A 7500-nucleotide genomic window follows, 5' to 3' on the forward strand; every position below is an offset into this window, starting at 1 on the left:
TCTGCTTCAAAGCAGAGACCTTGCCTGGGTCTGGCTGGACACCATTTTGGCCACAAATTACTCCATAGAATTTGATCTTGTCTTGCTTTGTGAAGCACTTGTCAGGGTTTAGCGTAAGCCCGGTATCTATGCAGCGCTTTAGGTCGTGTTCCTCTGTGGTCTTTCCGAAAACTACAATGTCGTCTGCAATCCCTACGACGCCTTCGCATCTTTCGAATGTTTGGTCTATCTTAGTCTGGAAGACATTTTGAGACATTCTGAGCCCAAAGGGCATGCGCTTGAATCTGTATCTACCAAATGGGGAATTGAATGTAGTCAGGTAACTAGATTCTTCATGCAAGCCCACGTTCCAGTACCCGCACTTTGCATCTACTATAAAAAATACTTTATCATCAGCTAACTTTGGTAGGATTTCTTCTATGGTGGGAGTGACATGACGTTCTCTCTGAATGGCTGCGTTGAGGTCTTTGGGATCCAGGCAGAGCCTTAACCTCCCGTTCTGCTTGCTGCGGTAAACAAGTCTGTTGACCCATTGTGTAGGTTCGCCTATTTTGATCTTTGCTATGATGTCATTGTTAACCATCTCATCTAGTTCTCTTTTGATGTCGTCTTTGAGGCTGATTGGCACACTCCTTGGGGGGTGGACAACTGCAGGGATATCAGGGTCAGGCTTCCGGCTTATTCCAAAGAGTGAAATCGTTGTCTTCGGGTTTTTGATCTGCAGACGTCAGCGAAGTGGTTTGGCTTTTTGCAGTACAGACATTTCTGACCACGTACTGGGCATGTAAAGGTCCTTCCAACGTAACAAAGTAAGACTTAAAACTAGTTTACGAAAGAGAAAGACAAAATGTTTACACACGAAAAAAAGAAGGAAAACAAAAAAAATAATTATTATTTTGGGAGTTCAAAGCACGTTACTTCTCGGATCGACGCTCTGATGTGGCCAACTGTCATCAAATCATTGCATATCAGCACAAATTGATAGTTTGTCGCCGAAAACTGAAAGTGGGTATTTGCAACGAAAGTGAGTATTTGCTACAAAATACGTTTTTGCAAATAAATGGAAAATAAGTCAATAAATCGAATTAATCGAAAACGGATGCAATTCCTCTTTCAAAGCGCAGACCCTATGCGCAAAAATTGCTTTATAAACGACTAAAAAATAATTTTTATGAAAGAAAAACATTTCCGAACCTTCTAAAAAAATTTTGAACTTTAAGGTCGAGTTTACTTCATATCTCAAGACGCGATATATTTCAGAAATTTACCTCGCAAAGAGTAAAAAATATTTCAGATTGACGAGGTCTTTGGTAGCAATTATCTTTTCTTAAAAGACCTTTAGAATCTGCTAAAATCAAAATTTTTTTTATTATTTTTGTGGCGTGTACCTAAGATTGAGTATTTCCTACGTTAGTTATGAAAAAGGTGCATTATTAACTTCACAATAAGGCACATTATTGCAAATTCAGCTTTGCTGCGACAAAGAAAGTAGAAATATTCGCTACATATCGATTAAAACCATTTTTAAGTCTTTTTGCATGATTAAAATTTGCGATGGCAAATGAGTAGCAATTACTCAGTCATGAATCTAAAGAGAGAGAGAGAGAGAGAGAGAGAGAGAAAGCGCATTGATCGTTTCCCTTATTTCTTGGTTCCCTTTTCACTTCGGTCCGCGTTGAACGGACCAATTGAGTGTTTTGAAGAATCGTTAAATCCGCCATTTCCGATTTTGTTCGCCCGGTACACGTTGAAGGAGAATCTCGTGAGACAGTGGTCAACCCTGTCTGGGATCGCCACCGAATTTGAACGCAGGCCCTACAAGAGACAAATAGACAACTTATTTTTATTCGCCATTTACTTGCAGTTAAAGAGAGAAGCGATTCATCGTAAAGTCCCCGGGATATCCGTAAGATCCGGCCAATCCGAACCCTCCCGAGAACTTTTCGGCCAGCTCGCTCAACTCATCTTGCATTGAAATATTCATGAGGTACGACCTGGCCGAAGAGTTTTCCGACCGGGACCGAAATGGCCGGGACTCGAGAACTTTCCGAAAACAAAATCGATATCATCATATCATATAAGCTCTGTAAGACAAAACTAAACTGCAAGTAGATTGTGAATGATCTATTTATAGCCGAAGAGAGAAGTTATGTGATGCAATATTCATAGCATCTCCAGGAAATCCGTGATATCCGCTTTTTCCGACCAAGCTGAGATAATAATCAAGTGTCACGTGGGACGACAGAGCGATACGAATAGCCGTAACATCCGGCCAATCCGAACCCTCCCGAGAACCTTTTTGTCGGAAAAGTCGGATTTATCGGATTTCCCGAAGATGCAACGAATATCTAACGATGTAAAACAACTTACAGTTAAATTGACAAGTTATATGATAAGATATTCATGGCATCTCCGGGAAATCCGTGAAATCTGACTTTTCCGACCCCTTCTGAGATAATAATCAAGTGTCACGTACCGAAATGGCCGGGACTCGAGAATTTTCGAAGACAAAATCGATATCACATCATACAACCTCTGCAAAACAAGACAAAACTGCAAGTAGATTGTGAATGATCTACTTACAGCCGAAGAGAGAAATTATGTCATGCAATATTCATAGCATCTCCGGGAAATCCGTGATATCGGCCTTTTCCGACCCAGCTGAGATAATAATCAAGTGTCACGTGGGACCACAGAGCGAGACGAATAGCCGTAACATCCGGCCAATCCGAACCCTTCCGAAAACCTTTTTGTCGGAAAAGTCGGAAACCATCAATATCTGGTCAATATCCGGAGAATGGTAACAAGAATAACAATAACCATCAAACGGAAAAGTACTGGACTATTCAAAGGAAAGTTTAAACAGAACATAACTGATAATAATAATAATAATAATAATAATAATAATAATAATAATAATAATAACAATAATAATAATAATATGTTTTGTAAAGATATTGATAATACTTACAGTAGTAAAGAGAAGTAGACTGTTTAAATATTCATATCCCCGTGAAATCCGTCTTTCCCGTCTTCCAGTTTAGAATTGATTCAAGGGCGGACACTTGCAGTGTCACTGATTTTCGGGATGTAATACATCATGCAAAGTGCATACTTATTTGAGAAGGAAAAAGACGGATTTCACGGATTTGACGGGGATATGAATATTTAATTCTTTTTACTTCTCCTTACAACTGTAAGTATAATATATAGTATGTATTATAATAAGAAAAGTGATAGTACTTACAGTAGTAAAGAGAAGTAGACTGTTTAAATATTCATATCCCCGTGAAATCCGTCTTTCCCGTCTTCCAGTTTAGGATTAATTCAAGGGCGGACACTTGCAGTGTCACTGATTTTCGGGATGTAATACATCATGCAAAGTGCATACTTATTTGAGAAGGAAAAAGACGGATTTCACGGATTTGACGGGGATATGAATATTTAATTCTTTTTACTTCTCCTTACAACTGTAAGTATAATATATAGTATGTATTATAACAATAGTGATAGTACTTACAGCAGTAAAGATAAGCAGAATGTTTAAATATTCATATCCTCGTGAAATCTGTCTTTTCCGTTTTCCAGTTTAGGATTGATTCAAGGGTGGACACTTGCAGTGGCACTGATTTTCGGGATGCAATACATCATGCAAAGTGCATACTTATTTGAGAAGGAAAACGACGGATTTCACGGATTTGACGGGGATATGAATATTTGACTATTTTTCTTATCTTTTCGTCTCTTATATGGCAAAACACATATAGACTTGGCCCGTTCAGGAGAAAAATGCAAATTCCACTACCTCCACGGCAATGTCTCACATTAGCGTGTGTGCGTTATAATAATGAGCCTGTTGGTTGTTAATCACTTGACCCCTTGTTAGTTGTATTCATTGTATTCATTTCGTGGCAAACCGGCTAATCACTGTTTAATTTTTTTACCCAACTGGGAATGGAACCAATTGTTTTTGGTTTGAATGAATATCATTACACGGTCGTTTGGATTCAGCCGAAAGTGTCATGAAAATGTCGCATTGTATTTCAAATAGCTTTCACACTGCATGGGCATCTCAATTCTAATCAATACCGGCAGTAGTGAGCATTTGCCCGCGGGTGTAGGCTGTTATGAGCATGTGAAAGAGAACCCCGAAAGGGATGAAACGCTGAGCGCGGGCATATAACACGAACATGAAAATTTCTCCCGATAGTGTGCATCACATTGTATTTGAAACAGTACCTCTAATGAGGCAATCGATTCTCAGAGACAGACCTTTTCGTGTGAAGCAAAAATTGACAAAGGGCAATTCTTCAGGGGGTTTAAATGTCTTTTATTTGATCAGATTTATGCTTGTCGATCTCACAAGTGCTGATGACTATTTAAAGGGCAACTTTGGCTCTCATTTTATTCGTCTCGTGATGATCAAGGATGCACCGAGCAAAACAACCAAGCAAACAGTTGAACAGCGAGGCAATTCGAGGAGCAGTTTTGGGGTACATAAGTCCCGTCGTGTCCGGACAATGTAGTGTTATAAGTGCAAAGTGTGTGTGGAACGTGAAAGAAAAAGACCTCTCGAAATCCTGGAGGTGTATTTGCAGTAAGAGGGATTCGTGTGACGAAGCCATTTCAGGTTGGTTTGTGTTCATATTTTTCTCCCAATATTCATCTTTCCGGTCTTTTAAACCTGTATTTTCTTCTTTCAGGTATACCCAATGCAACTTTCTTTTTCAGTGCTATCGGCACACAAGAAAGAAAGGGTAATATAAAAGAAGACGAAAATTGTGACAGCGACGACGAGAACGAAGAATATGATTCTGTGCCCAGTACACAATCTGAACAATACCTTGACGGCTCTCCAACGCTTGTTAACAAATCGCTTTGGCCAGCGATCTCCTATTGGTTAGCATTGACAACGCCGAACGGTGCCCCTGCAAACCCACTAGTCGTTCATAGGGCATTACTGGAATGTGGAATTAGTGTCAAAGCAAGTCAGGTATTACAAAATATAATTATCCTTTAGGAGCTCTGTTAAGCAGGCATGGTTTGCAATTTGACAGCAGACGTTGTTTTACCTGAAATTTGTCTTACCGTCTCGAGCGTTATATCAAAAGTTTTGATCCAAGGAATTTTGTGCACTCCGACAATCAATCCATCAATCAATTTATTACTTGAGTTGGAGGCTCATAGCAAATCGTAAGACATTTTGAATAAATGGGAAACGAGAGCAAAAGTACAAAAGGTCAGAGGACCGAGCAATTTTCTTGGTACAATTGAAAAGCAAGATGAGAGCTTGATCATTCCTTCTATATGTAAGTGGTTTCACGGTTGCAATATTGAGTTATCACGCAAGCTATCTCCAACCAGATTAAAGTTTACTGTTCTGAGTTTTGCTGATTCACAAAAAACGTGTTCTGCAATATTTTTGCTGGAAAACATGAAGGCCATGTGCAGTAACAGTGCGAACTCTGCATTCACAAGCTTTTTTTAATCGTCTCAGACTTCAGTTCTACGTATACCTCTATGAAGAAAAACAACAACAACAACACTAAAAGAAAAAGAAAGTGGGGAATGAGTGGTCTTCAAAAAAGGACTTATTGTCAAATGTGACTGCCAAGAATTTTTAAGGTGTACCTATAATGATAAATAGCTCTTTGACGGAAGTCTACTTTCCTAACTTTCAATGTTATAGGTCCAGTTTCAAGATGGAAGAGAATGCCCGGCCATTAACGAGCTGTATAAAGTCCTCAAAGACCACAAGAATCCATTTATGCAAGAACTCGTCGCGGCCAGCTATCAGTACAGCTACATAAAAGAATTCCGCAATTTTCTTGGTCCATCCCCCCCGTCCACCCAAGAGTTAGAAAGTGGTGGAGGAGAGAACGTCGTGCGCGTCACTTTAGTCAATACAAGGTTTCAGCTGACTTTGAGTAAAGCACTAGACAAGATGATTAAGGCGAAATTACAGATTGACAAGTTTGGGTTTCATGTCCCCGATGCAGCAGCTTTGACTTCTGAGTCTGAAGAAACGCGACTTTCGGACAAGCTCACAATCCTGATAAACGACGTCACAATTGCCATGAAGAGGCTAGACTACGCGAGTTACCGAGGCAAAGTCTATAAAAGGGACCCAAGGTCGAAGTACACCTATCCCTTCAAATGCGAAGCAAGATCTTTCATCAACACTTTGGCAACGAACGAACAATTCAAATCCAGACTCGTCCGACACATGAGAAAAGTTATTGACCTGCTATCAGACCCATCCTGTGAACTTTTTCAGCCGCTGGTGATCGACTATGACCTGATTGAAGTCAAAAGCAGTTTCTGTTGGTCTCTGGAGAAACGTGCTTTCGTTGAACACGCCATTGATGAAGGACAAATAGGCAAGGTGTCGCCCAGAGCTTTTTGCCCATACGATCCCCTGAAGGCTGCCAACCCGAAGTATTTCCGAGAGATTCTGGAGAACAGCTTGCCTACGCACGAGGTTGCCTTTTTCTGTGAAGATTTCGTGAAACTATTAGACTACAGGAAGAAGCGACACAAGGACAAAGTACCTTGCTTGGTAGGCGACGCCAACAGTGGAAAGACGAGCCTGTTCTTCCCAATCCAAGGACTCATCCACCACGGAAACATCGCAACCGTCACCAAACAGCGCGCCTTCAACAAGGCCATGATCACTCCGTTTACCGAGGTGATCTTCATCGATGAAGCAGACGAGAGTTGCTTGGATATAGCCGACTGGAAGGTTCTCACGCAAGGAGGATACACCGCCCACGATGTAAAATATCAAACCGCCCGAGCCTTCATCAACAAATGTCCCATGCTGATCACAGCTCAGCGCAAACTGGACTTCGGTCCCTTGCATCAACCGGCCATGGATAGGCGGCTCCGAACATATCAGTTTAAGAACCTGCCAAATCCCAAGAAGAAAGCGGCAGAATGGTTGAAAAGGCACGCTATGGACTGCCTCGTGTGGGCTGCTGAACAAGCCAAGTCGATCCCAGTTGCCAGTATCGAAAGCGAAGACGGTGGCGATTCCGACAGCGACGGCAGCATGCACGAGGACGAGGAGGGTATTTTGACAGAAAACGAAAAGGGGGCTCTGCGATCGCTGTCTCTCGATATTGCAATCACTAAAAACCAGGAGACAGGCAACGCCATGGACGAGTCGATTTCAAGGGATGCCACAGATGCGGAGGACGCGAACGATTTGACATCGCCAGACAACCTTGCGCTTTTGAGAGACTCATTGGGCAAGTCACGTCGCGATAGCCTGCGAGAGAGACAACTCCATCACATGCTCCATGAACAAGAACGAATCAAAGCCATGCAGCAAGAGCTCGCTAGGCAACACCACCAGTCGAGAATAACGGCACTCAGGGACAGGGGAGTCAGTACCCAAAGTGCGGAGTTGCTGCCGATGGACCCGACCGCGGAGACGCCCACGCCCATTCTTAGAGAACTGGACCGATGCGTGGCAGAAGAAAGAGCGCTGGAAAAACA

The sequence above is a fragment of the Montipora foliosa genome, chromosome 1, assembly GCF_036669935.1.
Source record: "Montipora foliosa isolate CH-2021 chromosome 1, ASM3666993v2, whole genome shotgun sequence".
Taxonomy (NCBI): domain Eukaryota; kingdom Metazoa; phylum Cnidaria; class Anthozoa; order Scleractinia; family Acroporidae; genus Montipora; species Montipora foliosa.